This window comes from Clarias gariepinus, chromosome 3 (assembly GCF_024256425.1).
Source record: "Clarias gariepinus isolate MV-2021 ecotype Netherlands chromosome 3, CGAR_prim_01v2, whole genome shotgun sequence".
Taxonomy (NCBI): Eukaryota; Metazoa; Chordata; class Actinopteri; order Siluriformes; family Clariidae; genus Clarias; species Clarias gariepinus.
In genome coordinates, this window is record NC_071102.1 from 35,258,933 (window position 1) to 35,284,272 (window position 25,340).

A 25,340-nucleotide genomic window follows, 5' to 3' on the forward strand; every position below is an offset into this window, starting at 1 on the left:
TCAGTCAGCTAGCGAACTTTAGATTTATACAGTACAATTGGCTAATAACTGCTATATGTTGATGAAAGTAGGATCAGGAAGAGAGCGTCAACAGTTATAGCTTTATTTAAAAATCATAAAAATACTGAAGCTCACCGTGGTAACATTGTTAGAGGGAGAAAAAAAAACATAGTTACCACATGTGCTTAACTTCTGAGAATGCATCTCAGTACATCGTATACTGAGTGAGGAATATCTTACACACACACACACACACACACACACACACACACACACACACGAGGATACAGGTTACACTGAAAGACTGCATTTTAAAATGCCATTTACTGCTTAAAAATAAGGAACATGTGGACCTTGTGTGTGTGTGTGTGTGTGTGTGTGTGTAGAGTGTGTGTGTGTGTGTGTGTGTGTGTGTCCTCATCTATGTACAAGGCTATTCATCTTCTTACAGTCATAAATCAAAGGTTTTTTTTTCCTCCCATACTGTATGTACTTGTATGAGCCAAGTGTGAGCTCTCTCTCTCTGACACACACACACACACACACACGTACGTTTGTAGTTTGCAGTAATCAACCTGTTTCTTAACTGAATGTTATTTTAAGCAGCTGGAGTAAGCAAGTTCAATTATAAAAGTTCCTTCTCATCTTTGTGCATTCTGATTGGTCAGAGCTGTTGATTCATTTCCTGTCACTGCAGCTCCGACAGTAGAGCAGCTGCACATGATGACGCTTGCTCTGATATGCAGACGGTTCATTACACCACGGCGTTGTTGATTATTTTCCCCAGAATTTTACAGATAAAAAGTATTCGCTGTTCTATTAGGCATCTAACGTTTCCTGGAGTACACTGTCCAGCTTTCTCTCAACACTGAAGCTAGCTTACTAACTTTACTTTTGGTCATTCATTCAATTATTTCCCTTATTCAATCATTCTTATTTGATAAAGTGAGAGTACATTTTATGTGGTTTGCAATTTATTAAGAAAGAGGCCTGAAAAAAGAATTTTGTGATTTTAAAAATCAGAAAAAAAAATTATAAAACTTTAAGTTATTACTGATGTCGAAATTGATCAACCATTTAAATCAATCAGAGTAACACTATTCTCGGTTTTATATTTATCGCCTTGTTAACAATAATTATTATTATTTAAAAAGCATCAACACGATGAGGGTATTATTTTCCTACATTTTGAGGGCCGGTCCTTTATTATACAGAAGTGTACATGAATTCACAGTGAGTAGTGAACAGTTGTTTTAAAGCAATTAAAGTATCTGAACTATAACACAATCTGTAAGTGACAATCACTCATTTATGGCGGCCAAACTATATCGGCCAAAGTATGTGCACCCCTGACCATAACACCCATGCAGTATGTGATTCTTTCCCACACTGGTACAGTTACAGAATGTCTCAGTATGCTGTGTTACAGTCTCTCTTCACTGCAGGACTGGCGATATGGTTTAAGGTCTGTGGATGCGAGGACAAAGACAGGGTGAACTGGCTAGTATAATTTCTAAAGCGGTACAGTAAGTACCCTGAGTTAACGGGACGATAGGGCTGATTAAGTTTAAAGATGGCTGCCGGTTTGGGTTCAGGTTTGGGACACACGCTGCCTGTAGGACATGTACGCCTACTTTCTGAACAATTCCATGATTGTTAAGAGGTTCCTCGCTGGAGACAGTAAATAAATTAGTTCAGTATGTTTAGCGTTCACATCCCTCTTTCTCCGGACAACAACAATGCAGCTACTCTACTCCAGACCTCAGAGCAGTAGAAGAACGTGACACTTGTGCTCTGTGACAGCTGAGTGTTAATAATGTGAAATATATTTCCCACATTGGTAGTAAAACTACATTGTAAATGTTACATTTCATAAACAAGATGTGGTAGCCTGAAGTGATGTACAATTATGCAATAAAAAAAAAAAAAAAAAATTGGAAAACTCAAATAAGCATACAGGTATTCTAAATTAAATAAAAATAAAAAATTTCTTGGTCATGTGTGCAGTAAAATGCTTATACGACCATCCGTAAATTGTTTTTAAATATATAAAAAATTACATTGAACTACACATTAAGATTTAATAAAATATATAAATTTAACTATAAAAATACAATTATGTTAGAAATAGAATTTGCAATAAAATTAAATTTTATAAAATTTGCACTAAAATTTGGTTTTAAAAGTAAAACAGGATTCCTATACAAATTTAAATGAAATGGTAATTAATAATACATAATTGCATTAATGTGTAAATGCGTGTGTGAATGCTGACCCAAGGTCCTACCACAGTCGAAAAATGGGAATAAATACAATGGTCATTCCACAATCCCTAATTGGACTACAGAGGTTCCTAGATGGATGGATGGAAATTTACAAAGTTAAAATATCAAGTGTAAAAAAGTATATGATAAATATGATGTAAAAATCTTCTTTTGTTTTGAAACCATTCAAGTTAACGTTTTTAAAAGTAATTTTAAACATTTAACATAAATTCCAACCTGCCCATGATGCTTTTTAACACAAGCAAGATTAGCTGTCATTCCGAAGATAGCAATTCAAGCAGAAAGTTTTTACAAAGTTGTATGTATATTGAAATTAGTTAACATTTTTACAATCTTGCCAAAACAAGACAAATCCACAGCTCTGCTCAGAATCCGGCTTATTTTACTGATTTTAACATTAGATCACTAAGTCCAAATTTTTATGTATAATCTCAGTAGGTTTAACCAAATCAGTTCCAGCTTAGAATAAAAAGAAAGATTTAAGTTTTTTGTTACTTTAAAAATAAATGTATCAGAATCAGAATCGACAATTTCTAAATAATAATAATAATAATAATAATAATACAAAAAAAAAAATAAGAAAATAAATAACATTGATTGAGCATTTCTATAATTTTGCCAATAGAGGAGAAATGCATTAACTTGCTCTGGAACTGGCATTCATAACAAAGAAAATGACATCATTTATTTTACATATCTTTTTATTACCTTTAACATAATCCAGCTAACAATTTAGCAGAATTTTTTGTGTGGCAACAATTTACTGCAGCTTTGACATTTTGGATTTTCCTTTTGTCTTGCACACCCTCTCTTTGGAATTTATTGTTTTTTATGTCGCCAACGATGAAACTGGCAATTTATAACTGCACATTTTTACAATGTCTGTAAATCTCAGCAAACCAAACCGTCAAACCTTAGTTTTTCATGAATTTCCTGCTAAGGACAACAGATACCGTGCTTATCCCCGCTGCTCTGGAGGCTCTGAACTCCTCGCATGCTTCATCTAAGCGAGATAAGAACTGTGTTATTCTTTCAGGTTGGTGTCAGGAAGGAAGAAGAAGTGCAGCCAGGAGTGAAACCCGGAAAAAATGATGGAGTGAGAGAAGAGATTCAGAAACGAGGGTCACCAAGAGGTCACACTAACCCTAGTTTCACATTTGGCACCTAATTTAAATAACCATAGCTGCATTCAGCAATCTGGAGGAAGGCAGCAGTACATGAAGGACACATCCAAGCTTTTGTCATCTTGCCTTGTTCTTCTTTTGGTTGTTTAAGAAATGAGAAGCTACTCACCGGATCAGTTAGGGTTAAATAACTTGTTACAGCTCCACCATAATAATCACTGCTGAAGGCTCTTACACATTTGCATAGTTAAATCCAGGTGGTTTATCCAGGACTTATTTTCGGTCAGGCAGTGTAGGTCACCTTTAAAGCAGACCAAGACGAATCTTGGTCTCCGCTATGACAATCAGCGATAACGTCATTAAACTGATTGATTAGGGCTAATCCTTCAGCTATGCTAATAGGTTGTTCATACAGTACAGTAGGGTAAGTGAGTTCAGGTAACATGGGCTGTTAAGGAACCTTGCTCCATTCTGCCTTAAAGGATACTGGGATACGCCAACATCCCTGAAAAGTCCTATCTGACAATATAAAGCACAGTGGATCGATTAGCTTTTCCCCCCAGCCTACTATCAGTGCCTTTCTTTTTCAGCAGTGCTTTTATTACACACTCTCAGCTGGTTTATTTCAAACTCAAAAATGAAGAGTAAGAATTTTTTTTTGCTGCTTTATTCTGCAAACGCAAAGCCATTCTGTAATCTTTTTGTTCGTTCTGGGTGGACATCAGATCTATCAGATACTAACGAGAGCGATAAATGTGCTGTGCTGTGGGGAAAACTAAATAAGGAAATGAGAGTAGCGGCAAGAAATTTGCATACAAATCGTTTTGGAGTGTTTTTTTGTGCATTTCACTACATGTATTAGAAATAAAGGCAGAATATGTCCTAAAGCATTCTCACTATAACATACTTTCATTTAACTGTCTTATCAGAGTTTCTTTAAGGCATAAATCATGTATGAAGAATATGGTACGGAAAATAATTATGTGAACATGGTTTCTTATGTACTTAGATTTTATAACTTTTTATTCAATGGTCAGTTCCGAACGTGTAAGCTGATTGGACAAGAGGCATTCAGCGAGTGTAATCGGTAAGTACACTAACTGTCGGTTGCAGCATGAGTGAAAGCAGGTCTGTACGGTCCGCAGTACTGGAGAGAGAGCAGCTGCCTGCCAAAACCCACATTCAAAACCAATCACAGACACTTTCAGCAAGAACAAATGCACCTGATGATGTTTACATAGACATGGCATCTAAAGAAACATGCTGTCTCCTTAGTTATTGCTTTTAAGAGATTCCAAATTAATTCTGAAAGGAAGCTATAAAACTAACCATTACACAAGGCTGAATCCCAAATCATTCTGTAACCCCTGATCAATGGCGCTACTTTTGTGTATGGGACAAGTTATTGTACATCCTGACTAGTGTAGTAGCTTTATTAAGCAACTCCAGTTGTGGAAAGATATAGAAACCAATTATAATCTGCTGATAATAAATGGTGTTTGAGGAATTGTTGTATAAAAGAAATCTGACACTTGTGGTCGTGCTGTTGTATTAAATATCAGCATGACCTTGAGTGTGATATTGCTTAAGCACATCATGGCACAAAATAAAAAAAAAAAATTATTGTGAAACCTAGGGCTTAAAATCACTTAAGCTATTGCAGCTAGCGCTTTTTCCCCCTAAATAGCTCTTAGCCGATAACTTTTTCACACACAATACACTGGATTTTTTTTTACATTTTGCTTCCACAAGGTGTTTAAAAACATTAATCCAAGGTTTTAGTTTCAACAGTTTTTTATAAATTCAAGAATCCTTACTTTCATTAGCAATATCTACTTAGCCTTGCCAATAAGCAACCCAAACATGTGACTGGAGCGACTGGCCCCATGAGCTAACTAATCACTTTAAACCATTTCTTTAAGGTAACAGAGCATAAATGAAGGCGTAAAAAAAGCAGTTCTCTCAATTTAACAAGTGATGCAATGAAAAAAGTGGTTTAAGGAGCCGTCTTTACAGCGAAGAGTGATCTTTAGGAAAAATCTGGAACATAAAGAACACCTCTGCACTTTTGTTTCTCTTCCCCCCCCCATAATTTCACATTCCTTTTCATCATTATCTTTTATTGCTAAAGACTGACCAGACTAAAACAACAATGCTAACAACAAAACCCAAGTTAAGATGTTCTGTGAACCTAGGTTTCCAGCCAGCTTACTGAAGACCTTGTATACACACTCAGTGGTGTATTAAATATTCTCAGTACAGTCTGAGAGCTGATTATTTATGACTTTATCCAACCACGAAGAACGGTTTATATCCTGCCCTTTAATAAAGCTTGAAAGTCATTGTTACGGCATCGTTTATAAAACGCTGGTCGATCGTCTCCAATCACATCATCACGTCTGTTCTGATGAAAATTCCTTTCTGCTTTTTACCGAGTGGTAATAACCCGTGGCTGCCGGGAGGAAGCGGAATGAATTGCCCTGCCACAGTGGGGCATCCTGTGTTTTCTTTGGAAAGGGATGTGGGGAAACTTTACCACATGCTGGGGATCTAATGTGACCCGTGGCTCTGGTTCTTCTCCAGTCTAGGACATTTTTTTGCTGACCATAACACTCTGAGCTAGTTTTTTAGCAAGGTAACTAGCCTAGTTGTTCTCAGTAGTTTGGTAGAGATCTGTGGTGTGACTCGATTTGACTCGCAAAAGTTCTGACCAATCAGATATAAGAAGCCTTTGTTTTAAATCAGGATAGAAATTTTAACAAAATCCTGCAGATCGATCCTAATGACAGTCAACAAAGCGTTTAGTCTCATAGCATTAGCCCGGCTATTGGACACGTTTCGTAGTCGCCAATACAACGATCAGCGATGTTAACTGTATTAGACACAACGTGTGTTTTTTCAGCATGCACAGACCAGGTCTGGTCTTTTTAAGCATTGCTTTGCTTTATAATATAAATTTAAAAAATTAAAAAAATTACATGATAACCTTACACAAGGTCCACAAATGACATACGATAAACATCATATGTTGAAAAAAGCATGAGTAGGAAATGCTTTTAATTTTGCAAAGCTTTAATAAAAAAAAATCTATGCTTATTAACCAATTAGTGGAATAACATATGGTTTAAGTTTGGTATGGAATATGTTAAATGTGTTTATAGTTAGCTCAAATTTACACAATTAGAAATCATTATATTCTTGATTACACTTTGCGATGCACAATGTACTCCACCAGCAGTAACCTTTGGTTGCTTAGCAACACAATAAGCAAAGATTACTTTATTCTGTGAACAGAACAACAGCGTAGATGTAACTGAGTTATTGGTTTAAAAGCTGGCACATTAATACACTATTAATGTGTGTGTACTGAGGCTTTGAATGTGTCTCAGCCAATCAGGTTTCAGAACCCAGACTACGAACATCCATCATATGGAGTTTTCTATAAAATCCAAATAAACACTGTGACACATTCTTTTACTATGTACTGTAAGATAAGACCAAGGTGTTTACGGTTATAATATAAGCCCTGCCCCCAGGCCCTGGTGGCTAATCTTTCATGATGCGTTAAGTCTCTAAACATCGCGTACTACTCATTGGACCGGATCCAGTGCCTGGCTTTTTACTAAAGGAAACTGTTGTATTTTACAGCAGGCCTCGAGGTAGGAGCATTCGCTTCACTGCTCAGAATCCGTGACAATTCCTGGAAGTTGGTCGTTGAAAATAACAGAAGCGAAGAAGAACAGAGTGTCTCTGCGGCGTTGCGGCTCGGATTCCTCGCTCGGTCCTGCTGATGAATTATTAATGAGGATTTGTGAGCCATTTGTGGGTTTTTTTGTCTCTTGCACATGGTCCTGAAACCGTACCTCAGATGATGTATGGCATTGTGTGTGTGTGTGCGTGCATGTGTGTGTACCACTAAACTGCTTGCACTGCAGAATACCTTATCTGTCCTTTTCAATAAATTACCCCAGCTCGGCCTGATTCACAGCCCCGTCCTCGACTAATCCCAAGGTGAGCTCTCCTGTCCTCCTTGCAAAACGTTTAACAGTGAACACGCATGAATATGATAGCTGCAGCCGAAGCGGGATAAACAGTAAAGGAATGGATTAAAAAAAAAATAATAATAATAATAACAAATGCTTTTAAGACCATATATGGACTAAGCTAGGTGGCTTTTGTTAAAATGGTTGTCCTTTAAAAACTATGCTCAAAAGTAGGAAGTAATAAGATGGCTAAACATGTTGTAGATCAAAAAAAACATTTTTTTCAAAATCAATTGTTTTTTGGGTTTTTTTTTTTGCTTCGTTTCTCCTCACCAGCTCCAGCACTTCCTGTAAAGCTCATTGCATGGGTTGTTGCTAGGCAACCCCGTCCTGTCACCAAGCAGCGCATTAATTAGAGTTTTGGATTTGAATACGCTCGTTATCGCCTGGTGGAATTGCTGCCGTATTTGCATTAGGCTTGAAAGTCTCTCTGCGCTCTCTCTCTCTCTCTCTCCGAGATGTGGAAATCCTGCTCCTTTATTTACACCTGGAAAACAGTGCCGTTTTGAATGCGAAGGGGAAAAAATCTGTACGTTAGAGCACATCAAAAGAGAACATAAACCCCAGAGTTAGCATCAAACTAGAATTTAATTGCTATTCTGATCCAGCTGTGCAGATCTGTGCTGGTACAGCTTCCCTTTTTTTTTTTTCTCCCCTTTTACATCTTTCATGAGGATGTCGGGTGAATTTAAAGGTCTCACACCTCCCTAAAGTGAGTATGTAGGTGTCTCATAAGTAAATTTTGCACAATAGGTGGATATTAAAACTTAATGGTAGACTATTATGAGCTCCATCAACATTACATTGACAAAGCACTATCTGACTGCTAAAAGTGTTCAAGTGATCTACAAACAAATTTCCCGCATTTAGCAGACATGCTTGCGCTGTTTTCTTCTGTTTCATTTCCCCCCCCAAAAATTTGCCATTATTCACGCCTTCTCAAACATTTTTATACGCGTAACAAGAAAGAACAAAAACTTAAAAAGAAGCATTAGAGATGTAGGAGAGAGTTAGCTTGCTTTACTAATCGAACATCATCTGAGAATTAAGCTAGTATGAAAGCTAGCACATAGCATGTAAACCAAACTCAATATTTTTACTGATTAGTGTGTTAATGAATTTTGGGTTTAACTAGTTACCTTTAAAAACTACAAATGTACACAGACAGAAGATGTACCTTCTTATCAGCACTAGCACTAATTAGTTTAGCATTTAAAAACTGCTAATGCTAAACCTATGCTCAAGAGAAGCTACCACAGCAATAAAAGTCAAGTGTTAGCAAATATAAAATGATACAGCAAGAAAAGCTTGTAGTAACGCATTACTACTGTAACACTATATATTTTTCCTCCTTTAATCTGTTTAGCACCTGTACGTTCACTGACATGGCATGACAAGCTAAATGAAAAACAGCTTTAAGTGTGTAGATGTTCAGACGACTAAAAAACCTGCCTTTAGAGACAGATCGTAAGAACAAGAGAACACCATATTCTTTTTGAAACCCATCGATAAAGGGAACAGTTTCCACAGGGATGTGAGCACCACACCAGGAGAAAAAAAAGCACGCCAACAAACAAGTCACAGGCAAAAAGGACAATTTCATGACAAACAGATGACAAAAAAACAACAAAATCCCTGCTTTTCGTAGCATCCCGTCACGATCATGCCCAAGAACCAGAGAACTTAAAGTGCTTCTTGCTCAGCCGTCTCTTCTGAAAAACCACCACACTTTCGTAAGCACACGGAAAAAAAGAAAAAAGAATCCATTCTGGCTGAGTTACTCGTCCATTTCCAGCCTTGCAGACATTCTACAGTTCTTTTCATTTCTTTATCTATAAAACACACTAACAAAAGACGCAATGTCCAACAAGACAAGAACGAGCCTGAGGCAAAGTGCGACACGTGGAGCTGTCCCTCGCAGGCTCCTCTCTACAGAAAGACCGGGATGGTAATGGGAATAAAACGCCACCTGATACTGAAACTCAGAAGCATGTAATACAGTTTTCATGCAGTTTGCACGTAATCCCCCCCCAAAAAAACAAAAAAAAAACTGGGGTACATTAAAGAGCGATCTTTAAATTTTATGGCAAAATGTTAGGAACCCCAAACCAGCCTCCCCCAGGCCATTTGCCACTGAGCACTGACTAACTTATGAAATTAACACTTCAGAACCCTTAATAGTTCTTCTGCTGTTCCTCTGAACCACAGCTACAACATTTTAACCAAACACAGGTTCTTAGACTGGTTAACTATTCTAGATATTTTTAAATGGGTTCTTCTCGATCAGAAAAAGCAGATGGGTTCTTCGCTTTTGAGTAGACTCAAAGGTTGAACCCTATTGACAAGCCAAGAAGAGAAAGACAAAGCCTCTGATTGAAGGTTCTATACGGTACCTTTAAACATCCACTGGAAAAATGCTCAAAACTTTATCCCACTAGATGTTCGTCTCATTAAAACACAGAACCCTTATATGACCAAAGATATAGAGCTACAAGATTCTTACACTGTATCTAAAAATCTTGGAAGAACCCTTAGAGTTATTTTGCTAAGAGCATAGTGACAGTACAGTAGCAGTGGGTTTTTTTCCACGCTGCAACACTTCCCGCCTTCACAAACAGAGCTGTAAATGGACATAAATGGACAGTTGTCAGAATCGATGCATCATTTTCTCAGCCTTGACCTAGATTTTGTGTTCTTCTCCTACGTCCTGCCCCCGGGGGCGACAGAAATCCCACCAGCATTGGCCGAGATGAGGGACGATGCGGAGTAAACAAAGATGAGACAGCGAATAAGCTCAGACTTACACTAGGAGTTTATAAAAAATAATCAGGTAGCTCTAAGGTACAGTATGGACGGAATAAAGTGCAGTGTTGCACAGTACTAGGAAAATAATCATGAGTTTGGTGGGGTGATATAAAGTATAGTACCTGTGACTGAGGTGTTACGATGGAAACGGCAGTAAAACCGGGTTGTTATAGAAAATTAATATACACCTTCTGACCAATGAGAATGCAACCTTGATAAAGAAGAAGATCAGCAATGCCCAGTGGTCTTTTACGGCTGGTTAGTATGCACCTCGTCTGACTTCAGGTCTTTAATAACGGCAGGGGAAGCGTGATTGCGCTGGAATTGCGCATGATTAAATCTCGTGCTGCCGCCCCTGAGAGGAGCGTTGGCATCATGATGGCCATCATCGGTGTGCCTCTGGGGAGGTCTCTCCAGCAAAGCGAGAGATCATTTGTGCTCTGTTTCCTGCAGAGTGACAGACAGGGTCTCAGCCGTTCCCTCCTGACATGAGATCAACTATCGTAATGCTCAATTAACGGACTAAACATGAAGTAGAGCACCATCTATTCATTAATTTACCTTTTCTTACCCCCAAAACAGACCTAGTTCTGGAAGATTCTTTCCTATTAATGACCTCCACAGACATTTCAATGCCATTATGTCATCTACAAAAGGGTTTCATTGTGGCTGTGGCTATAACCTTGCTTCATCACATCACCGAGTCACTATTCGACATTTCATGGCTAACAGAGGCCCAATGAGGCAAGGATTATGTTGCCCCATGCTTTAGGGAGGCACCACAGACTGGACAAAAAATAAAGTTGCACATTATTCAATCGTTCACATTATTTTTCTACTCTGTTCTCAGATACACTTAGTATTTACACCCTCCAGTACAGCAGGTGGCAGTAGGTATCTAATTGGTTTGTGAGACACCATGAAACAGAGAAAGACAACTTTAAATGGTAACTTTTGCGCCATGCCTAATATTACTGATATTTCTAAGAAAATGTCAAGAGCAGCGTTCTTGCATGACTTCATCAGCTATGGCTGTGTAGATCACAGGATGAGATTGTCGCATACTAGGCGCACATGGAGATTTCAGGGGTAGCTCAGTGGTTAAGGCATTGGACTACGGTGCGGAAGATCCCAGGTTCAAACCCCACAACCACCAAGTTGCCACTGTTGGGCCCTTGAGCAAGGCCCTTCACCCTCAACTGCTCAGATGTGTAATGAGATAAAAAAAAATAAATGTAAGTCGCTCTGGATAAGAGCGTCTCCCAAATGCGTAAATGTAAATTTCAGCACTGATGATGTCGTGTCTAAACAGCGATTTACTTCCGTGTTCAGGTACGATTTTTTTTTTTTTTTATATCTTATTCAATCCATGCCTGAGCACGCTGTATTGTTCTGAAGACCACCCCTTCAAGCAGACTCAGGCATGGTTCCCGAGCATGGAATAGAAAAAAAAATACTTACATGTTCTAATGCTCTAATGTTTAGGCCGGTCTATATTGTTGTTTTTAAAATGCTGTAAAATTTACAACCTGGCAACCGTGGTGACAGACTCAAACATGGCTGAATAAAACCGATTCCAATTTCAGCATGTAGCATGAGTCATGTGTAATAGCCTTTTCACTTTATTTAGTTTGAGGCTATTTCGTTATTAATATCATCCTGGAACACAAAAAAACGAAACCCTACTGTCGAGCCGCTGCTGTCGCTCACGACCCCTAGGGTGGGCACTTGTGTAACGGGCAAAAACGATTCTAACGTCACATGTTGTGTTCATGCTTATTTTTATTAAGATCATATTTAAAGGACGGAGACATCCATCAGAAATGTTAGAACTAACAAGCTGCCGGCCGCTGGCTGTGTAACAGCATCAAACCCGTGTTTCTGTGACAGGCTCGGCCTCGGAACGAATACATATGAGGCTCTTTACGCTCCGACCGTGCACAGGTCCTGCTTTAAACAAACAACTGTGATGGCCCTCCACTCCCGAGAGACCTTTCACTTGCAAACACTGTCAATCAATCACAAGCGGATGTCCTCCAGGGGACAGCGTCCTCCAGATTAACACACGACTCAAACACGACTCACACACACGACTCACACACACACACACACACACACACACACACACACACACACACACACACACAGAGGGATGAGGGAGATGTCTGCAAAACAGAACTGAAAAGTGGAAAACGAGGACTTGTTATTGTGTGGTGTGTGTGAGCGAGAGAGAGGGAGAAAGAGACATACAGATGAGGACTCAATCAGGCTGACACACGAGCTCATGACCTCGGCTACAAATTCGTATCGACTTAAAGACTAAGAGCAAATAAACGCTGGTGTGTATACACACACACCCCAACGGTGAGGAAGCGAAAATGAAGTGTTAATGAAACAAGATCCGCTGAGCAGCCATGGAAACGAGCCAATACACACACACACACACCATTTTAAACTATTTAAATAAATACCCAATAAATACCTAATATACAACAATACATTTTTAACTTCAGAAGGCATTTTAACCTCGTTATAAAAACACACACACTCTCTCTCTCTCTATATATATATATATATATAAAATTTTTTAAAAACATTTATTGATAATTTATTTACAGGCAGCCCAAATGTACTGTCAAAATAGTGTTGCCATGGCAATCATAATTTCTCCAAATTGCTACTGTTGCTCAACATGTGGTCATCTAACCAGTGTGAAAAATCACGGTCTCTGAGGCAGCATGGAAATTGTAATAGATTTAAACACACACACAATCATAATTATCCATCCATCCATCCATCCATCCAGTATACAGTATATCAGGGGCGTTTAAGTCAAAGAAGGATTTTTTTATTGTGCAGAATAACAAAACACAGTTATGAGAGTAAAAACTCCCTTGATTTTTTTTATAGAACCCCCTGCTACACTAACGCACTTATCCCAGAGTTTCACTAGTGCTTGGATACCATGAAGGTAGAAAAGTTTCTTAGTACGCCGGAGCCATGACAATACTGCTTGTTTCATGTCTGAAACGCTAACCTACCAGGAACTCCTTGTGAAAATGGCTTGAAGTGAAGTCAGGACTGTACGAGGGATGTGACAAGAACTCCCTGTGAAGTTTGTGTAATGTCCAACTGGTGGTGTTCAATAAATGTGCGTACAGTTCCCACAGACAGACGCGTCTCTTCCAGACGTTTTCAAGGATCATGCGCTCCATTTGCTAAACGTTCAGGATGTTCACGAACGCAATGTGCTTCGAGTGCTGGGATCGTCGTTCATGGACATTTAACCATTTCATCACAAGTCCCGGTTTGACTTGAACACCTCTCGTAATATTCTTGTCTAATTTCTTATGTACTGTATATAACTGTGATGCATGTTAAAAATTCAATAGAAATTTAACATACTTTTTAACCACAATAGTGATTTTATTTGATTACAAAGTGGTGAAAATCCTCACAATACCTACAGTACACATCTGGTCACTGATTAGTTCTCTACACCACGCACCACACGCACTGTTCTATTGCTTAAGTGGCGACTTCTTAATTGTAATGATTTGACTACAGGACAAAAGCGTTAAAAATGTTTTTCTTGTTGTCGTTCTTCAGTCAAAGACCATCCGTGGTGTTCTGCCTCACATCTGGAGTGTGTTACGTTACAAGTCGTAACACTCAGACTTCGTTTAAATCTCCACTGCGTCTTATTTGCCTAACAAATTCATGCACGCTTGCCGCAACGGCTTCGAGATAAGAAACGCACTTACACAAACACAAGCCATTTCAGTCTCTTTCAAATATCCTACGTTTTTATAATGTTATTCTAAAAAAGGTACCCAAGTTAAAATAATTAAAACTATTAAAACTACTCCAGAGCTGCTGTTACAGGAAACTAACCAACACCTTCCGTCCAATCAGAATCCGGAATTTGGCAGTGCTGTAGCACGAACACGTCCAGCACACGTCTGGTTATAACGAGGTTGGACAAACGAGCAGCCACACAGGATACACCGCTTAACCACAGTAAAAAACTTGAACAGGAAATGAGGAGAACATTAAAGAGAATTACACAGCATTAAAAAAAATCTGATGAAAGCCTGGGTCTTGTGAAATGAGGTGCACTGAAGAATGACGGGTGATCTTTGTGTGAATGCGTGTGTGTGTGTGTGTGTGTGTGTGTGTGTGTGTGTGTGTGTGTGTGTAATATCTGCAGTTGCAGTGCTCCTCAATCTGTCATTAAATGTGTTATTAAAAAATTTATAAAGAAATAAATAAAAAATAATTCTAAACACCAAAAGCATTTGTTAATTTTAGTAAAGTGCGTTAAGACCAACATCTGACTAGCTTTTATTATTTGCCACATGTTCACTAGAATGAATGTGAAAACTTGCATACCGTATTTACCCCATTTATACAACTGGACTAAACGCTCATTTTAATTTAGGCTACTTTTTGTTTATTTCACTACAATTTTCTTTTTATTTGCTTTCGATTAGTGGGCAGTGGTGGCTCAGGTTGTGGGTTACTGGGTTTCTGATCAGAAAGTCAAAAAGTTAATTTTTTTACTATTCTTGTAATTTTTTTGACCACTTTTTTATTCCATTATTTGTCCGTTTTTTACTTACTGTAACACCATAAACCTATTTGAGTTAAATTTGTTGGACAGAAAAAGTGCTACACTCGATGACAACGACGACCATCATTCGTATTTTACTGGCCCCTATGATTAATCCTGTTTATTCTATTGGAACGAATGCAGGGTGTTCAAGTAAAACCGGGACTTGATATAATCCCTGTGGAAAGAAGGCGTAAAAACAGACGATTGACATTTAGAGTAGACTTCACGCACGGTCCGGTGATGAGACTTTTAGCTGCAGTAAAACATTTGATTGATGCAAACATTGTAAAGAAGTTTGTACATCTGGGATTAATGCATTAGGGTACAAAGGGATTATATAAAGAAATAAAGGGCATCTTTACTCTCATAACTGTTCTGTTATTATGCACAATCAAAAGTCCCGGTTCAACTTGAACGCCCCTAGTATATTACTTTCAGGTCCTAAGAAAGGCTATCTTGCGAGCCAGTGGTTCTCCAAGTAGTGTCTGGTGACCCCCAGGAGTCCATGAGGCATAATCAATACCTGATCTGTTGTTGTTGCTAATGTGTTCATCGGTGAAACGATCAGGAATAGACAGCATTTTGAAATAATGAAAACAACCCATACTCTGTGCTCGGAAAAAAATGATTCTACATTAAAAATAGTCTTTAAAAAAATGTGAGAACCCTTGATCTACTTCTAGAGAGCTGGATAGAGTGAATGACTAAAGCGCCACTGCATCGCTCTCTTCAGGTCGAGATGAAGTGAGGACGTTATCAGCAGGGGAGTGTGGGTAATGTAGGAAACGGTTCACGATAAGAACATAGATCTTGGAGAATCCTGTTAATTATAAACATTATCGTGCGACTCATTTAAGGTAATTTTCCTCCTTCTTGCAAGATAGAAAAAAAGAAAAAGAAAAGCCACATAAGAACAGAAACATCAGTAGAGATTACGAGGCCTCGTGCTTTAATCCGTTCCTGCCTCATTAAAAAGAAAAACACGGTTAAAGAAAAAAGCGGGTTAACAAGCAGGTCACAGGCTGACACATGGAGCTGTATGAGAACACACGCCCCGGGGTTGCCATAGCAACTGTTGCCGAGCGACCGGATTTTAGATGCGCGAACACTCACGGCGTCAGGAACAAGCCGTCCGCAAAAGCGGCTCCGTCACGTCTCCTGCTGGGTGTTAATTCAGGAGTCCGACGTTTAACTTCTTAAAAGCGGAGAGTCAAGATATTTAAGAAACGTACACAAACGCGTGTATGTATTACACACAGTCACACACAGACAGACACATAAAAGCATTATGTATCTTTAAAAACCAGGAGACATTTTCAAACATGGTGTTCTTTAAGATCCTGTAGCTCTACAGGACATTACCAGCTATTTCACAATCATCTGACCACAAACATCTGACCCTTCATGCAGAAATGGCCTGTAAATACTTCCCATTTCTGTGGTAGGGGTTTGTCATGTTTTCTGAAACACCACATGATGTGTTTATGATTTGTCAGCAAACCTCATGGCTCTTCGAAGGTCTAGAAGGCAAAAGGAGCAGCGAAACAAACAGAAAGTGGTAATAGGTTTGTTTTTGGTGGAAAGTTTTCATTCAAATTAATCAACATAAGAAATTTTTTATTTTCAGTGTTTGACAAAGGTAGCTCAGGCTAGGACCTCTAAAGACCTTATCCAAATAATGAATCAAACTCAAAGTCATAATGGATCTATAGTCTGGCCTCTGTACCTCTCAGTAACACTTCAGCGACCATGAAAGAGGTGAGCCCTCCTTACCAGTCAGAGCCAATGAAGGAGGCGTGGTCTATACAGCTGTAAGGATCAGTGGAGGAGGCGTGGTCTATACAGCTGTAAGGATCAGTGGAGGAGGCGTGGTCTATACAGCTGTAAGGATCAGTGGAGGAGGCGTGGTCTATACAGCTGTAAGGATCAGTGGAGGAGGCGTGGTCTATACAGCTGTAAGGATCATTGGAAGAGGCGTGGTCTATACAGCTGTAAGGATCAGTGAAGGAGGCGTGGTCTATACAGCTGTAAGGATCAGTGGAAGAGGCGTGGTCTATACAGCTGTAAGGATCAGTGGAGGAGGCGTGGTCTATACAGCTGTAAGGATCAGTGGAGGAGGCGTGGTCTATACAGCTGTAAGGATCAGTGGAGGAGGCGTGGTCTATACAGCTGTAAGGATCAGTGGAGGAGGCGTGGTCTATACAGCTGTAAGGATCAGTGGAGGAGGCGTGGTCTATACAGCTGTAAGGATCATTGGAGGAGGCGTGGTCTATACAGCTGTAAGGATCATTGGAGGAGGCGTGGTCTATACAGCTGTAAGGATCATTGGAAGAGGCGTGGTCTATACAGCTGTAAGGATCAGTGAAGGAGGCGTGGTCTATACAGCTGTAAGGATCAGTGGAAGAGGCGTGGTCTATACAGCTGTAAGGATCAGTGGAGGAGGCGTGGTCTATACAGCTGTAAGGATCAGTGGAGGAGGCGTGGTCTATACAGCTGTAAGGATCAGTGGAGGAGGCGTGGTCTATACAGCTGTAAGGATCAGTGGAGGAGGCGTGGTCTATACAGCTGTAAGGATCAGTGGAGGAGGCGTGGTCTATACAGCTGTAAGGATCAGTGGAGGAGGCGTGGTCTATACAGCTGTAAGGATCATTGGAGGAGGCGTGGTCTATACAGCTGTAAGGATCAGTGGAGGAGGCGTGGTCTATACAGCTGTAAGGATCAGTGGAGGAGGCGTGGTCTATACAGCTGTAAGGATCATTGGAGGAGGCGTGGTCTATACAGCTGTAAGGATCAGTGGAGGAGGCGTGGTCTATACAGCTGTAAGGATCATTGGAGGAGGCGTGGTCTATACAGCTGTAAGGATCAGTGAAGGAGGCGTGGTCTATACAGCTGTAAGGATCATTGGAGGAGGCGTGGTCTATACAGCTGTAAGGATCAGTGGAGGAGGCGTGGTCTATACAGCTGTAAGGATCAGTGGAGGAGGCGTGGTCTATACAGCTGTAAGGATCAGTGGAGGAGGCGTGGTCTATACAGCTGTAAGGATCATTGGAGGAGGCGTGGTCTATACAGCTGTAAGGATCAGTGGAGGAGGCGTGGTCTATACAGCTGTAAGGATCAGTGAAGGAGGCGTGGTCTATACAGCTGTAAGGATCAGTGGAGGAGGCGTGGTCTATACAGCTGTAAGGATCAGTGGAGGAGGCGTGGTCTATACAGCTGTAAGGATCAGTGGAGGAGGCGTGGTCTATACAGCTGTAAGGATCAGTGGAGGAGGCGTGGTCTATACAGCTGTAAGGATCAGTGGAGGAGGCGTGGTCTATACAGCTGTAAGGATCAGTGGAGGAGGCGTGGTCTATACAGCTGTAAGGATCAGTGGAGGAGGCGTGGTCTATACAGCTGTAAGGATCAGTGGAGGAGGCGTGGTCTATACAGCTGTAAGGATCAGTGGAGGAGGCGTGGTCTATACAGCTGTAAGGATCAGTGGAGGAGGCGTGGTCTATACAGCTGTAAGGATCAGTGGAGGAGGCGTGGTCTATACAGCTGTAAGGATCATTGGAGGAGGCGTGGTCTATACAGCTGTAAGGATCAGTGGAGGAGGCGTGGTCTATACAGCTGTAAGGATCAGTGGAGGAGGCGTGGTCTATACAGCTGTAAGGATCATTGGAGGAGGCGTGGTCTATACAGCTGTAAGGATCAGTGGAGGAGGCGTGGTCTATACAGCTGTAAGGATCATTGGAGGAGGCGTGGTCTATACAGCTGTAAGGATCAGTGAAGGAGGCGTGGTCTATACAGCTGTAAGGATCATTGGAGGAGGCGTGGTCTATACAGCTGTAAGGATCAGTGGAGGAGGCGTGGTCTATACAGCTGTAAGGATCAGTGGAGGAGGCGTGGTCTATACAGCTGTAAGGATCAGTGGAGGAGGCGTGGTCTATACAGCTGTAAGGATCATTGGAGGAGGCGTGGTCTATACAGCTGTAAGGATCAGTGGAGGAGGCGTGGTCTATACAGCTGTAAGGATCAGTGAAGGAGGCGTGGTCTATACAGCTGTAAGGATCAGTGGAGGAGGCGTGGTCTATACAGCTGTAAGGATCAGTGGAGGAGGCGTGGTCTATACAGCTGTAAGGATCAGTGAAGGAGGCGTGGTCTATGCAACTGTTAGAGACAATAAAGGAACAGTGTCATATGTACCCGTCTGAGTCAGGGAAGAAGGTGTGGCTTATGTACCTGCTAGAGAGAGCAGAGAAAAACTGCTAGAGAGCCCGTGTTTCTTTCAGAGTGAAAGGCACATGGTCTATGTCAAATGTACTGAAGAAAAGGTGTCCTCTGCCCCGTTAATACCACTTTACCACCAGTGAAGGAGGCATGGCCTATATACTATACATACCCGTTATATACAGTAGTGCTATATACGGTACATTTATAATCACAGTTACACATTTATTATACTGCGTCAAAAAAGTCAATAGAAATAAAAGAACAGATATTGTACTAAGTGTATAAAGCACGCACACACACAACAAGAGGAAACATTTCCCGTAGCAACATTACACTACACTACAATTGTGCGTCCATCATTTTAATGGAGTCGGCCATAAACCTGCAGCCCTGGAGCTCATTATCATCACTTACATGTTAGAGAGCTGCAGTGCAGCTAAAACGTCCCCGTGTCCTACAGAGAGGTCACCAAGCAGGAGAACTAGCCCTGGTCCAACTAATCATGTCAGCTCCAGAGTGTGTGTGTGTGTGTGTGAGAGCATTAACCTTTCTCAGAGCATCAGCCCTTATTAAACATGGAGCTCTGCCAAGGAAGACATGCTGCAGGAATCTGGCACCAGACCACCTCGACATGCCGACATGCCGTAGACCCCTGCGGAGAAATCAGCCTCTCGCATCTCCTCGCTCGCTAACAACTGGACAAACAAAGCTGCTGTTCCATACAAACCTCACAAACACTTACAGATGTAACAAAAGGGTTCGAATAAGGATAGGAGGCGAAACAGGAATTAAATCCATATTTACCTAACGTGAAAATCGTTTCTTTTTAAAACCATGTTTATATGTAACTTGATGTTAATGCAAGCCAGCAACACAAATTAGCCAATATTACCTCTGCAACTAATTTAAGCAACTAATGTTTAATAGCTAGAGATTTTCTGTAAGGAGATGCTTGAGAGGAAAGGAGTCTCCAGCGCCAGTACTGTGATTTTAACGGTTTTTGACATCTTCAGAAAAGATCAGTTTATCCATACCCAAGTTAGTTTTCTCAAATCGCACAACACCATGAGATTTACTCCTTAATTAAAGCTGTCTTACCCCCCCGAGTCCACTCTCTATATGCGTCCACAGATAACTGGAAGAGATCCGAATGTGAGCGAGATTAAATATCATTAGCGATGCTCATTGACCCAGACACCAGGGCTTTTTGTTCCACATAAATAATAATAATACATTGATTAACTTGTCGAAATGATCCATCTGTCCTGAAGCGCCGTTTATAGATAAATCAGCAGGAAGAAAGCAAAAACGAGACGATGTGTGTGCAATCAGAGAGGATCGTTTTTCTCTATAGCTGTAATGGCTCACGTCGACTGAGCTCAAAAAAAAATATGGACGTGATTAAGAAGCGAAACAGATGTGGTGACTTAAACAGCTCAATGCAGATTTATGACCGCAGCGCACGGCACACCCGAGCCACTGACGAGTACTGGGTTCTTCTCCCATCAAAGAAAAAAAAATCCAAAGATGTGATAAAACGTTTTACATTGAGAACTCATGGGGGCAAAGTTTACAAGAGGACACTTTCATGGGGAGGCATTAGCAAAGGCTATTAGCCATTAGCCTACCATTAGGGCTATCGTAAAGGTTTAGTTTCCTCAGCATGAAGATCATAGGCAGAGTTGGATTGATTACCATACAACATAAACGTCATGCAGAATGTGACAGCTACTTAGTGCTGCACAATTAATTGCATAAAAATGCAAAATCTCGATACAGACTAATGCAATATTTAACTGCAAAAGGCTGCAATTTATTACAGATCATATACACAGACTGGAACACATGTAGGGTTTGGCAATAATTTATTTAATTATTTTATTTTGTTTAAATTTCAAATGATTTTTATGTTGTGTGGTATTAAATCCTCACTCTGCCCATATCCCCGGCGCTGCCTTGTGCTAATGGTCAGGCTGAGGAAACTCTAAACCTTACGATTTTAAATTAGTAAGTAAATATTAATATTATTCAAACTTTACACAAAAATTAATAATTCGTGCTGTTATTTCCTGTTAGCCTCGATAAATACGTTTAATGCAAAATGGTGCATTTAGTAGTTAAATATTGCATTTTAAATTGGAATCACAATACGTAAAATCTAAACAATCACAATTTTTTCAATCCAATCATGCAGCCGTAATCAGCAGGTATCTACAACTTTTTTTTCAAACATTAAACTCGGCTTCAAGGCAGAATGGAGAACTATCAGGAACATCTAATGGCCATTTAAACATTTTAAAAACAAATTTTTCTAAACATCGCTTTATAAAGGGGTGCAAAATTTGTATCCATCACAATCAAGCTGCGAATCACGATCTTACCATACGACTACGCACGACTCGCACGAATGTACTCGTGGCGAATATGGTGAACAGGCAAACTGGGCTTAAATGTACAAGTGCAACAGTTAGCATAAGGGCGGAGCATGGGAGCATAAACAACTCCGTCGACAGAACAGAAGAAGTCCAGGCTCCCAGCTAACTCTGGCACATGACCACAAATAAACTAAATAAACTAAATATTGAAAGAAATTAATAAAAGTTAACAAAATCGATCTGGCAGTGATGCAGTTGCACTGTTTGGCTGAGCTAGTTTTTTTTTTTTTTCATTTGGAGTATAATATTTTGCAAAAGGAATACCAGAACTTTATGCAAAATCTTCACCAGGTCCATTTATGTTGATAATGTGACCATAACACAATGAAAAAAAACTTTAAAAAGCTCGGAAAGTTCGGCCATCTTGGATTAGTACACTAATAAAAAGTAAACATCCTTCTTTTCCCCATACATCCTTTCATCAGAAGGGTATTTTTTCCTCATGTAAAACATTTTTGGCATTTATTCAATTTAGATAACATTTACATAATAAATAATGTATAATGTGTTCTGTTTCACTGTAGAAAAAGACAAAGTACTACACATTAATTATACACATAATTTAACTTTAGCCTAATGCTACTCCAACTGCTGGTTTCATAACCCAAAAACGTTTCGGTCACTTGTTTTTTGGACACTATTGGGGTGACATTAGGTAACGTCTCAATCTGTTAGCATTTTTCCCTGTCTAGTTCTCTCTAAGGTTCCAAAATAAATGACATCAGCTTTTAGAGATTAGTGCTGTTCCTGTTAAACGTTGATATCCAAGTCTGTCCAGTCTCTATAAACCTCAAGAAGGGAACCACAGCAGGACAAACATGTTAAATAACACACAATTTAACAAGCCGCTATCCGGATAGTTTATATTCTCGGGTCTTTCTCTGCTGCTTTGAATGTATTCCATTCTGACAGAAAACACACACAACCATCACCTGGAAACCAAAACAAAGAAAGGAAAGAACGGGTAGAATAATGTATCCGCTTTGATTCTTTTCTCATTTCCTCATCGCAGTCATCCTGTTCAGGAGCAGATCAAAAGGAAATAATCCCCCATAATCCCTGGCGGTGCTCCAGCTTCTACGCTCGTTAACAGGCCTCTCAAACTTCCTGTTGTTTGCTGTACTACTGACATTTTTTTAAAAAAGGTAAAAGGAAAATAACAAAAAACTGAAAAAAACCTCACAAAATCACAGAATCACATCCTGGAGCTTTACAGACAGATCGAACATCAAGCTGCCAAAGAAGTCACTGTATATATATATATATATATATATGTGTGTGTATATATACAGTATATATACAGTATATATACACAGTGCATGTATATATACAGTATATATGTCACTGCGAGTGTTTAGTTGTTAAAGTACTGTGGAATACCGCCGAAAAACCACGGCTCGCTGCTGGGAATATAAAGCGAATGACAGACCTAAACACCAAAGCCCACCTAGTTTAAAATTCTCGGCTGAATGTTCTACATGTGTTCCTCCTTACACGCTTAGAGGCAGGATTAAAACTGAAGAAAGAAAATGCAGAACACGCTTTCCTTAGCCTTGCTTCACCGTCCAAGCACTCTAACTCCAAGCAAAATCTGTTTCAACAACAATCCTTAAAAAAAAACGAAACAGCTGGACAAAATTGAAAAAAAAAAAACCTGCTACAAAACACACAGCTGATTGGTAGAAACACAAAAGTTCACCTGAGGGAAGAAGGAAGCACTGAGGTTAAAAAAATTTTAAAAAAAACTTCATGTTTTAGTTGTGGAGCGATTTCTTTAGATTCTGGAATCATTTTGTTTATCATTAGGGATCTCTGTGAGGAAATAAAATTAGAAAAACATTGTTTAGTATTCACGCACCCAGACCTTAAATGTACAAGGGTTTAAGTCAAAGCGGGACTTTTTTGATTGCGCAGAATAAGAGTAAAACCTCCCTTTATTTTTCTACAGTATATAATCCTCTGCTATACTAATGCAGTTATCCCAGCGGTTCACTAGAGCTATGATCAGACTGCCCGCCTGATTCACGTCTGAAACGCTGGCCTCCCAGGAAGTCCCTGTAGAAATGGCAGATGCATCTCCTCTGCAAGTGGGCAAGTTATCCATCGATTTTTTTACAAGGATTACAATATGAGCTTCAAGCCAGAATAGTCTTTCACGGTCATACATGTATGGCCTTTTTAAAAACGTTTGCAACATTCAAATATTTTAGTCTGCCTTAGAGTCTCATCACCATGCTGGGCTTGAAAAGGCATCTGTAAATGTCAATTGCCAGTTTTAGGCCATCATTCGCAAGAAATTTCATCTCAAGTCCCGGTTTGACCAAAAATAATGGTGAGTCTTACAAGATACTGGGAAAGAAAGTGAAAATAAAAGTGTATCAAAGCATAGTTTAGTTTATGATACACATCAAAACATGGCCCAGGATAAGAAGTATAAATCTTGCTCTGCTCTTGATTAAAAAGCTTTTACAGATAACTCACACAGTATAAAACCCTGACAATGGTTAACCAAGCCAACAGACTACAGTTTTGTTGTGCTACCGACTCAAATTCACAGGTCAAAGTTCACCCCAATAAAGTCCAAACAAGTTGAAAGTAAAGTCACCAGACACACAGGGAGGTCTTTCACGTCCGGCTGCCATTTAGTGAAGAAACTTTTACAAAACTATAAATTTCGGCCCCTCCGGTGAGAGACAGTAAAGGGAGTAAGCTCAAATGGAGCGTTCAACTTATAAAGCTCAGAAACCTAACATGGCGGACCTGAATTAATCAAACAACCTGCATCTATTTAACAGATGCGTCACGTCGCTCATTTCTTCTCACTCAGGTTTGAATGAACCATGTGGACCAGAGCTCCTTGGAGGAACTGTTGGTTCTGCGCCAAACTAACAGGAATGACCCGGGGAAGGTCTCTGCACCGCTTAAAACCCTGATCCTGCGGATTTTATGGAATCCAGATGACATACACTACAATTTCGAAGTTAGCATGAACAAGTACCTAAAGCGCATAAATCTGTCAGACCACAGCCGACCGCCGAGCCATGATTCAAGTTTCTTTTACTGTTCATCTATAAAATAAAAATTTGTTTGATTTTAGGTAATATGAATATTATAATCAGAGCTCATTTCTTTATATGACACATATAGAGTCTTAAGATGACATATCCCAGACTTACTAATCCTGACCAGGATCATTCAGACACTGGAGACTCCTACGAGCGCAATAAAATAAACCTGTAAAACCTGTGATCACATCAACAAAGTCAAGTTCTTGTTCATTGAGGTCCCTTATAAACCTCTGACCTTCATCTGACAGACATTTCAGACTAATTCACTAGATGCTAGCATCAAACAAATCGCTATTTCTCCATGTAATGTTTCTAGCATCACCAATTAAGCTTGAGCAGAAACACAAAGCAGAAGAATTCCCTCTGAACTCTGGGCTGGAAAAGATGGTTTCCCTTTTCTAGCCACTCCTGAGCACTAATTACTGAAGGTCATGAATATAACATAGATCAGCTAACACTCCCTTTCATCTACTAATCTTGATGGTTAATAGAAAGGGAATCAATTGGAACAGGGATTAGCCTTCACCTTTACAGGGTAACAGCTCAGCCAGGAATTAGTCTAAGAACATGGGGTCTGAAGTCGAACTCACCATTGGTGATGAACGAGGAGCCTCAGTGGAGCGTCAGGTCGCTTGTAGCCAGAAGCACAACTCCCATCTCCTTGAATAGATTTCTAGAGGAGGGAAAAAAAAAATCATGACTGTCTTATCAACAAATATCTTACTGTATATATTATAATATAATTTAAATATA

At 39.9% G+C, this 25,340-nt stretch overlaps 1 protein-coding gene across 1 annotated transcript in view; it reads right to left on the reverse strand.

Moving 5' to 3' along the window:
• Positions 1 to 25,340, reverse strand: part of tanc2a (tetratricopeptide repeat, ankyrin repeat and coiled-coil containing 2a) — a 120,624-nt gene that overhangs the window by 67,916 nt on the left and 27,368 nt on the right. The window contains exon 2 of the mRNA XM_053491803.1: positions 25,178 to 25,260. The gene's annotated coding sequence lies outside the window, so the exon portion shown is untranslated. The remainder of the gene's footprint in view (positions 1 to 25,177; positions 25,261 to 25,340) is intronic.